Genomic DNA, 11,082 nt, shown 5'->3' on the forward strand with positions numbered 1-11,082 from the left:
GGCAAGAGTGGTTTTCAACTGAGCCCTTTCTTCACCTTGAGTGTGGGCTCCGAGACCCAGCATTGAGTTCAGCTTCTGCAAACATTGGTAGTGTGTTTATTGTGACACCTGGCGTCCCCCTATTAGACACTGGATGCTGGAAATAAACTTCCCATCTTGCCTGCTTGGAACCATGCAGACCTCATGAATCTAGGCTTATAAATTTTACAACACCCATGAAATATTGCTCTTGGAGTAGGAACATTACAGAGATGGTTAAACCAGACCCCTAACTCCCTCGAGCACTATTTTTATAGCTATTAATCTCAGTATCAGGCACAATTTACAACCGTAATAGCTATCTCTTTGCCAGCATATACATACGGAAACAAAACTGGCATAAAAGAGAAGGTATTTAGACACAATTAAAGCAACAGATTCCTATGCGCAGTTATGATGGAGAACATAGCTGACTCACTTCTCTCGGAAATAATTAGCTCTTGTATAATTTTTACTTCGCTGAATTTTGCAAAGAGTATTTTGAAAGCAGCAATCACAAATTCCCCGGAGCCAAAAGTAACTACAATGGAGAGAGAAAGCTGTGCTCTGGGATGGCTAAGATGAAAATCTGAGAATCCCTTTAAATGCCGGAAGCCATTGCCCACCCGGGTTCCTCTGTGGGGCCTGGGGGAGTTTATGTACTACAGCTAAATAAAACATAAAATGTTATAGTGTGTGTCTTCTAGTATCTACATTGTTTCCTTCATATAAAAGTTTATTGATACCTTCCGGGACTCAGATAAATGTTTCAAATGCTCGCATGGCTGTGTTGGAAATGGGCTTTATTTGAAAGCTCTTACTTTTTTCAGTATTCGTTATGGGGGCACAGATCCTCCTATCACTGTTTGGGGACATTGGAATAATTTCATAAGCTTATACATGAGTCAGGTTATATTGAGACCATCCTTTTTAAAAATAGGCACTTGAGACCAGGTGCCTAGCGCCTGGCTTGCTAATGGTGACTCTCCAGTAAGTGTTAGCAGGAGTTGAGAAACAGGGAGGGAGGACAGATTCACAATAGCCCTAGAGGAGGCTGGTTAATCAAGGTCCTTGGTTTCCCCTCTACTTATCACTCATAGGCAGGGCTCTGAGATCCTTTTCCGTCTGTTTTGATTTCAAATGTGACAGTCAAGGCCATGGCCAACAGAGGCTGTGTCTGTGCATGGATTCATTCGGGAACAATATGTCACTCCCAGAAGAAAACCAGCCCTTTGCTTGTGAGCCATGCTTGAGCTATTGTGATTTTGACTTGGACCCAATGAGCTGAGCAGGAGAAACCTCCTATAGGTAGTCCATCTGTCTGCCTGGTGGCAGCACAAAGCAGAGGGGACACATCTAGATATTTCGAAGTCCCAGCTTTAAGTGTTCAACCTTCTCTTCCCACCTGTGGTTCAAACTGTTCAGTTCTTACTCATCTCAGGGAATCCTACCCTGAAACCTACCGTGAAATCTCACACCACTCTCCCCCTAGGATATCTGATCCAGTGATTGATTTCATACAGCTGTGGATTGTTCTGGTATCTGTCTGTAATATATCAAGGCAGTAGACTATAATTTGGCCACCTACTAGCTGTGTGACTTAGAGCACATTTGTTAACCTCTCTGAGCCTTGTTTTCACTATTAAGTGAGGCTGAGATACCACCTTCGAGTTTTGTGAAGGTTAAATGAGACAAAGTATATAAAGTGCTGAACAGAGCGCCTGGCACATGGCTGCCTTTTAGTAAAGGTCGCTTGTTAGTATGGCTGCTGTAATTTAAAAATAAAATTAAATATACTCATCCAACAGTGAATTTATCTGTGAAATCAGCACTGAGATTAAGAAATACAGTATTACCAACACCCCAGGAATCCCTCCTGCCCTGCCCCGTCACTAACCACTGCTCTCTCAAATGAAATCACTATTCTGCTGTTAGTATCATGGATTAGTTGTCAAACTTCATGAAAATGGAACCAAAGCATATGCTCTCTTTTGTCCCCTCAGCACCGTTTGTGAGCTCCATCCACGCATTGTGCGCTGTTGTGGTTTGCTCATTCTCATTGCCGTATAATATTTTATGGTAGGATATACAAAAATCCATTTCTCCTTTCTATGCTGTAGATGTTTGGATTGCTTTCAGTTTGGGGATATGACTGAGCTCTGCCATGAATAAATGTTCCTGCACAAGCATTCTAGTGAACACGTGTAGAACATATACCGAGAACAGGGATGGCAGGGTCACTGGGCATGTTCTGCCTCACTAAATGCAATGTTAATATTGGCAGGCAGAAAACATGTTCCCTTTCTCATGCATCTTGCCCTTCCAGAAACGATATCAAGCAATTATTTATAAATTGATCCAGATATTGGACAAAATATGTATTTCAGAAGCTAAGGAGAAAAGCATTTTTATTTTTTTATATATTTTATATATATATATTATATATTATATATTTTTTAATGTTTAATATATATATATTTTTTAATATATATATATTTTTTAATATATATATATTTTTTAATATATATATATTATATATTTTTTAATGTTTATTTATTTTTGGGAGACAGAATGCGTCGGGGGGGGTGCAGAGAGACAGGGAGACACAGAATCTGAAGTAGGCTCCAAGCTGTCAGCACAGAGCCCAACTCAGGGCTTGAACTCACAAACTGTGAGATCATGACCTGAGCCGAAGTCGGACGCTCAACCAACTGAGCCACCCAGGCACCCCAAGGAGAGAACGATTTTTAAATGGTTTAACTAGAAAATAAAATTTTCATAATACTTAATAGTAACATTGTGTCTCAACTATACTTCAACTAAAATTTTTAAAAATTTTTTTCTTAATAATACGTTAGCTTTATCTTAATAATAAAATTCATGCGTTACTCTGGAGTCATTTCAGATGAGGAGGAAGAAAACAGTTGGGCAAACTAAGGCCAATGGGCCCAATATGGCACGGGGTTTGTTTTTGTGAATAAAGTGTTATTAGAACACAGCCACACCCATCCATCTACATAGCGTTGATAGCACTTTTAGCACTACAACAGCAAGATTGAGTAGTTGTGATAGAGACCACGTGACCCACAAAGCCTATTTACTTACTCTCTATTTAAAGAAAAGGTTTGCTGAACACTGATGTAAAAAAAATATTTAAGAGCAGGAGGAAGAGAATCCTCTCTTAACGTTGTGGGCAGTGTCCTCGATTCCATACGCACTCGTTATCCTCACTGCAAGGCAACTATACTCTCTGCCCCCCTTGTTCAGAGATGCTACCTAAGTGGTAGGAAACTTCGCTTTGTCTGAAAGTCTTACAATGATCATATATCTTTGAGGGAATAAAAAGTTGAACAGGACCAAAATATGGTTATAGAAAACACACACACACACACACAAAATATGGTAGTCAGAAAGACGGGAGCTGGCCAAAGAAGTCCAGGAAAAGGAAAAGGAGAGGTCCCTGCTGGCAAAGTGCCTCCATTCTTGCTCAGAGAAAACAGCCAGGTCCAGGAACACAGGTGGTCCCTCTGCGGGTGTCTTGCCCCAGGGGGGAGAGGGCTGAGTCAGGCAGTCCCAGATCACTGGCTTCAGCATTTAGAGTCATCCAAATTCCCCGCTGCTTCACAATCACAATGAAGAATTTTGATTTTAATTTGGCTTCCTTCTAAATTTGCCTAGAAGGGTAGAATAAAACTAAACAGCAAATAAGAGTATCCTGGTTTTATTTCCATTATGAATGAAGGCTTTGTTTTCTACCAAGTCATTGTATATGCTAAATGAGGGCTTTTGTTGTTCTTGTTTACCATTCAGCAGGACTAGGGCCAATAAAGGACAGGATGCAGAATACACGGTACTTTTCTTGTGACCTAATCTATCATCTCTTATTTGTATGTTCATATGCATGCTTAAGAAATGAGACATGGTTATCATCACCTTCTGTGTTGAAATCATCTTATCTTTTCACTTCCTTATGCTCTTTCTCTTTGTCTACTCAATTGAAATCTGAAATTATCACCTTCTGAAAAATCTACCTTTCTAAATCGCATTGTAGCCATTGCCATTTGGACTGATGAACTTGGCAGAGGTGACAGCCTCTATTTTGTAGTTCAGTTTGCGTTCCAAATCTAGGCTGTGGCGATATGGCATAACTCTTTTTGCCTTGGAATATCTTGGATAGAAGTTATGCACAGAAAAGGAAAAAAAAAAAAGGTTTATTGTCTCTCAAAGCTCACTAGTGAAAATGCCTCCTAGACTTTTCTGAGGAGGCGCATGTTAGTCTAGATGTTGGTGTATAACTTCCTGTTTTTCAAATAATTCAGGCCCTTGAGATGGTGTCTTAGGTGAAGTTCCTTAGTGGCAGGACCTGAGACAGGGATTCAGATGCCTGTGGTTTGTAGTGGCTGTGCTGTATCCCTAGCCTGACACCATAGGGAGGTCTGGAGCAGGAACTGTACCATGAAATTGGTCCCACATTGAGCAAAGGGTTGGCCTTCTGTGCCCTGCTCCTCCGTCAATCTATCATCACCTACCAGATGGGGGTGAAGTCATTGGATGAGGGCATAATCAACCTCCTAGGCTGGGGGTTCCCATTGGTCCAAGGGCCATTCTTTGGAAGGAACAGCTATGAGACATTATTAGCAGGTATGAAAGGAGATTTCAAAATGGAGCACACAGGCCTAGCTAAGAGAATCTCTTTGAAATAGGGATGGGAGGCCATAAGGGTGGTGGAATTCATGCACATCCTTATTGGAAGAACCATGATTTTTGCCAGCTGTGAGCCCTCAGCCTGGACTGAACTCCCTCCTCATGCAGACACCTGAATGGCATTCTTCACTTCCAAAGGAGCCAAGGTGATTTGACAAGTTTTGATCCTTCATTTGCATAATAACCCAACCAATCCCAGTTAACCTAGTTTCAATCCCTGTTCTACATAGAAGACATAAATGAGAGCTGCACTCGTGGCCTTTTGCTTTTACATCTCTGTCCTCTCCTTGTCTTCCTCAGAACAGAACTCAGGCTTCTACCTCAATCTGGGTCTCCCCAACTGCAATTGGGGCAGAAATCACCTCCCCTATAGAGGGGAACCTAAATCTGTCTGAGTGAATGTGGGTCAGAGTTTCTCTGGTAACATTTTGGAGGTCAAACTTCTATATACTATTATATGGTGCAGAATAAACACCACCACAGAAGCCATTATCTCTGAGAGGTTTTGTTTTAAGAAGAACTAAGGTATAATTGGCCACAATCTGGATTGTACGTTCAGAATGGAAGAATGTTCTTTCACCAGAACAGTCCATATATATATGCATGTATGCATACATATATGTGTGTGTGTAAAAAGCAAAATTGGAAACAGAAAAAAAAAACTTTCCTTTGCCATATTTAAATTTGCCAAAATAAATGTTTCCCTATGTTTCCAGTAAGATGTGCCCTTGTAGACATGGGAATTGTAGAATGGAGAGACCAATGTAGACAGGAGAATTAAAATGGTGTCCCACATCCATCTGGGTGGCAATGACATATAGGAACTCAAGAAGAAAAGCAACTCTCAGTCCACAGTATACATGACCACAGGCAAGCCACCTGTTTCTTACTTTCCAGAAACTTCCTTAATGTTAATAAGGAAAAAATCAACATTGATATTATGTTCACATTAAAATTTTCTCCTTTACTACATGTCTGTAAGCATTGCAATTACAAATACGTAAGAAACGTGTGCTGCCTGGTATGGTAGCCTTGAAGGAGGATTTCAACCACCGCCATTTTGACCTCTAATTTTCTCATAGGCTCAATTCTAATTTCCATCTTCTCCTGAGTTAAGACTCAGGAGAAAGACCCAGCAGGCAAGCAAGCCCTGATGGGAATCAAAACTACCCCTTGAGCGGTAGGGGCTGCCCTGAGCCAACAAGACCCCTTGTGACTGACCCAAGACAATGATCACCTTGACCTTCAAGTCCAGTGGCATGTGCCCACTGACCTTTGTCGAACATTCTGCTTACATAAACCCAGAACATTCTGCTTACATAAACTGCATCGGCCTCTGTGCTGGCAGCTCGGAGCCTGGAGCCTGCTTCAGATTCTGGGTCTCCCTCTCTCTCTGCCCCTCCCCCGCTTACACTCTGTCTCTCTCTTTCTCAAAAATAAACATCAGAAAAAAATTAAGAGAAAAATAAATAAAGAAGAAAAATTCAACTGAGGAAATTTGAAGATCTACTTGACTTTATTAAGTGATCCGTGAACGGACAGCGGTCCATCTAGCTAGTAGAGGGGAGCTCAGAGGAGGAGTCTTACAAAATAGAAGGCTTACAAAATGGAGGTGGGCTAAGGAAGTTCCTAGGAAAAGAGAAGAAAAGGATTATTTCAGGCTAGGTCACATGCCCTTACAGGAAAGAGCAGGGGATCTTATCCTACAGATTACCTCATCTTCCCTTTGGGGGTGGGAGGGGTGGAAAAGGCCCAGGAGACCTATTACCTCATTGTAAAGACCAGAGCAGAAAATTCCTGACTGACCAATTAAGACATACTGTAATGACATTAGGTATTAATTTTGGTGACTTGGCCTAAACGATACCAGGTTGAGCTTGCGGGTTCTTTTTTAACAGATTGAAATTAAAATTAATTCAAATTAAATAAAATTAAGAATTGAGATTCTCAGTCACACAAGCTAATTTTTCAGGGCTCAGGAGTCACATGTGGCCCTTGACTGTATGACTGGGTAGCACCAAGGTACATCATTGCAGAAAACTTCCAGATAGTGCTGATGTATACGCTCAAAAACCTGTGGATAAAGAGTTAAAAAGCATAAGATATATGTAGACAGTTGTACTTCCAAATATTTGATCTTGAGTTATTCTTATTGCCACTGTTGTTAGACTTGGTTAAAGAGACAGCTGGGCTAACAGGAAGGGAATGCACTTTGGAGGTGGGCAGTCTCAGTTTCAAGTCTACTTACCATCTATTGACCCAATGAGCTACCATGTCTGAGGCTCAGTTTCCACATCTGTAAAATGGATAGAACAACATCTACCTTGAAAGGGCTTTATGAAGACTAATTAAGTTATTGCCTCTAAAAAGTCTAGCCTAATGTTTGGTGTACATTTGAGACCCTATAATAATTATTATTGTTTTTGTAGAAAGAAAGAAAGAAAGAAAGAAAGAAAGAAAGAAAGAAAATAAATGAAAAGGAAGGAAGGAAGGAAGGAAGGAAGGAAGGAAGGAAGGAAGGAAAAGGAAGAGGAAGTTTATCCCCTCTGAGCAAGTTATAAAATTTCAAGCTGATAATGTGTTAGAATTTTCACATGGATTTTGAGAAATCTTTTAATTATCCCATTTGCACGTGTCTGAAATTATTTTTAAGTTTGTTGTTTTGACATAGGCAAAGGAATTGATTCCCTCCTTTATTGTCTTTTTCTTGGTTGTTTCTAGGATGCTGCGCTGAAAAGGAATTAGATGAAATTAAACTGAACTTAGACTTTAGTTTTCAATATTGGGAGACACTGAAACGTTCTAAAAGACACAGAATGGTTATAAACCTGGACTGGAGCCCACCCCTATTATAGTTAAGAGACTAATTTCTCTCTGTGAGGGTTCTCGAGAATCATTTATAGAAGAGGCTTTTGAGATGCTTAAAAAAAAAAATCAGAAGCAAACTCATCCAAAACTGAGTTAGTTTAGGAGTGCCAATTAGTCCCGTATTTAATCTGTATCAGGCGACAAGTGTTTCAGCCTGAAGAGCCACGCACCAGACCACGGAGAAACACTCCTCCCCCAACGTGGCTGGAGCCCCACGAAAGGGCTTCTCAGCTGAGTTCAGGTTCTGTCTCCTTTGAATGAAGACTCATTAAGGGCCATTTCCTTAACTCATGAAGATCCTGTGGTGTATGCTCATAAGGAGGAGAGAAAAAGGCAAGTTCTACGATGCAACCTTTCTGGAAGTTGGCCAGGAATTTGAAGGCTGAGATTTAAAAAACCAAACCAAATTCTCCTGGGGTACCAGGAAAGCTTAGGAAATCATCCTGATCTAGCTCTCCATCGGTGACACAGCAAACGCAGGGCACCGAGGCTACTTTTAGGCAGACAGGCTTGAATGATAGAATGGAGACAGGGCCACATGACCACCTGGCTGAACACAGGCCCATCGGGTGACCCACCCCAAAATATCCATAGGCCCTAACTGACCAAGGGGATATTTACAAATATGGTTATAAAAAAAGGGGAGAAGCCCATACTTCATCATGCCTCCTCATCTTCCCCCTTTAAAACCAGCCCCCTCCCCACTACCTCCTGCCAGACAGCCTCTCCTCTGCTGTCCCGCCCCTCCGCCCCCTTGCCTTATTTTCAATACACTTCTATGGCCTTCATTCTGCCTCCGGTGAATTCTTTCACCTCCCACGCCACCGCCACTGCCTTCCACCCTATCATCACCCCACATTCGGAAGCCCCCATCCGGTCGGAAGACACCCCATTTAGACACCACATGTTTCAGTTTTTGTTACAGCAAATACTCAGCGCCCAGGAAGAAGGCTGAGCCCGGAGCCCTGGTGCTGGCCTCCTTTTATGCCTGGCTAGCTGCTGGGTACTTGGAAATGTTCTATTGGCGGCATGGGGCAGGGGGCGGGAGGGAGGAGTCCTGGTGGGGGTGGGGCACTATTGGTTGTGCTACATGGACAGTTGGCTGATGCAAGAGGCAAGCAAGATCACAGAAGCCAAAAGCATGCCAGGGAAGTATCCGGCCTCCGACATCTGGCTGGCCTTTTTTTTTTTTATTATTATGCTCTTGCCGGCTTTCCTGCCCAGTTTTATTTCTTTTTAATATATTAATCTGGGTTTGCCCGGACAGCTGCCTTCACCCCCAGTTTTGAATTAAGAAATTTACCCACGGAGTCCTCCAACCCAGTTGACCACATCCCACCTTGAAAAAGAAGAGACATTCACAGCCATCAAATTGGATCCTTTATGTTAAAAATTTATACCAGGGAGTAAGATGACAAATTTGAAAAAAATATATGCATATATATATATATATTAATATAAAAATATTTATATATTCTGATGAGGTTTTGGGGTGAAAGGGAGTTTGTGGGTCTTTCTCCAAGAAAGGATTCTTGAAGACATCTTTGGTGCAAAAAGGTGATTTTATTAAAGCACGGGGACAGAACCCGTGGGCAGAAAGAGCTTCCCGGAACCATAAAGAGACACTGGTTATATACTTGGGAGTTGGGGAAGGAAGGTCAAGGGGAAGTTTCCAATGAGACTTTCATATGCTAAAGAATACTCACAGGATCCTGGAGGCCCAGCTATTGCCAAGCTAGCAAATCCTTTGCATTAAGACAGTAGGGAGTTCCCGGACATTTTCCTCTGCCTGCCTCAAGTATTTGTCAAAGGGCTGCAGCTTCTAAGGAAATTTCATTCTATCCACCATTTCCTTCTGCCTTTGTTTCCCACATCATATTCAAATATGTGGAAGAGGGTGGGGCTGTGTTTAGCTCTCGTGGACAATGATTTCCTTTCTGACATTTGGATTTTCAGGCAGAGATGGCAGTGACCCTCGCTCCTGTGGCTGCTCAGGACACAAAACTGACTTCACGGTCTGTTAACTAACCTGAATTAAAAACAAGAAACAAAAAACCAAAACAAAAGACCACAAAACCGGGGGCGTCTGCGTGGCTCAGTCAGTTGAGCGTCCGATTCTTGGTTTCAGCTCACGTCATGATCGCGCGGTTTGTGGGTTCGAGGCCTGAGTGGGGCTCTGCGCTGACAGCATGGAGCCTGCTTCAGATTCTCTTTCTCCCTTTCTTATTCTGCCTCCGCTTCTGCTCTCACCCTCTCTCAAAATAAATAAATAAAACTAAAAAGAAAAACAAAAAACCACAAAACCGTGCTTCTGATCTCAGATGTGTGACGGCTCAGGAAAGAAGAGTGGCTTCTTCCCCCTGCTGTGCCTCATTTCAGAAAGGGGCTTTCATTTAAAAGACAAATTCTGATTAGCTTTTCATCTGGGAACCTTATCACATCAACCACCGCGCTCGGATTGCAAGTGTTTCCACTGGGCGAGGAGCAGAGCCCGGAAGGATGTTCCCGCCAGGAGTTGCCTTCCCTTCCCTGGGGAGGTCACAGGCTGCGGCCACACAGGACTGGAGGGCAGCCCCGGCCAGGGGGCATGTTCCTCAGTAGCTCTGGAATGCAGGCTGCGAAAGGACCCTCTCTGCTCCTGGACCCCGGAGCCAGTACCGTGGGTATGGCCCTGAGGCAAAGGACTCGATAAGAAATTCAACCTATTAGAAAATCCGCCAGACTTAAGTGGAAATTCAAATGAAAGAAATGGAGGGAGGGATGTCAGAAATGGCTTTTCATATGAAAACGCCAACCCAGAACCAGGAGGCAGAAATGACGGGCATGAACTTCACCGAGAAGCCGCTTCCAGCTCTGGAGTATAGGAATTTGGGGTTGCAATACTTGAAATAAGGAAAGCAAGGTGTTTCCAGGGATCTGTTGGTTGATAGAATTGGCTGGAGAGGGCGAAAAGAAATGAACATTCTATTCAGAACAACTGCAGCCCTTTCTGACTTAACTGCTTCCACCTTAGTTCCCATTATTCTCTTATTAATTATTAAAATAGACTGCAAATGGATTTCTCTGCCTCTAATTTGTCTCCCTCCTTCCATCCCTCCCTCCCACCTTCCTTCCTTTCTCCCTCCCTTCTTCCTCCCTTCCTCCCTCCTTTCTTCCTTCTCTCCTTCCTTCCTTCCTTCCTTCCTTCCTTCCTTCCTTCCTTCCCTCCTTCCCCTCGGGAAATAGCATTGACTGAAATTCACAGAGCCAGTATTTTGGTGTGGGAGATAGATTATAAACAAGATAAATAAACTGTATAACATGGAAGATGATGATAAATAAGAAAGAGGTGGATAGAGTGTAGGAAGAGGTCCCTCTGTGCAAATTAATAGAGGCACACTGTCTGGCTCCTCGACAGACAAATTAAAACACAGTGCCTCCTTTGTGTGAGGACAGAGCTTGCCCACTGTGCCTGGTTAAAGCATCCTTCTCTGCGGGATGCAGCCCACACCG

General features: G+C 42.7%; 1 long non-coding RNA gene across 1 annotated transcript; it reads left to right on the forward strand.

Moving 5' to 3' along the window:
• The first annotated feature begins 4,642 nt into the window (after positions 1-4,642).
• LOC109492855 lies at positions 4,643-8,378 on the forward strand. Its single transcript, XR_002146815.3, has 2 exons — positions 4,643-4,868; positions 7,444-8,378. It is a non-coding gene; the product is annotated as an uncharacterized LOC109492855 (long non-coding RNA).
• The last annotated feature ends 2,704 nt before the right edge of the window (positions 8,379-11,082 follow it).

The sequence above is a fragment of the Felis catus genome, chromosome D2, assembly GCF_018350175.1.
Source record: "Felis catus isolate Fca126 chromosome D2, F.catus_Fca126_mat1.0, whole genome shotgun sequence".
In the NCBI taxonomy this organism is placed as follows: domain Eukaryota; kingdom Metazoa; phylum Chordata; class Mammalia; order Carnivora; family Felidae; genus Felis; species Felis catus.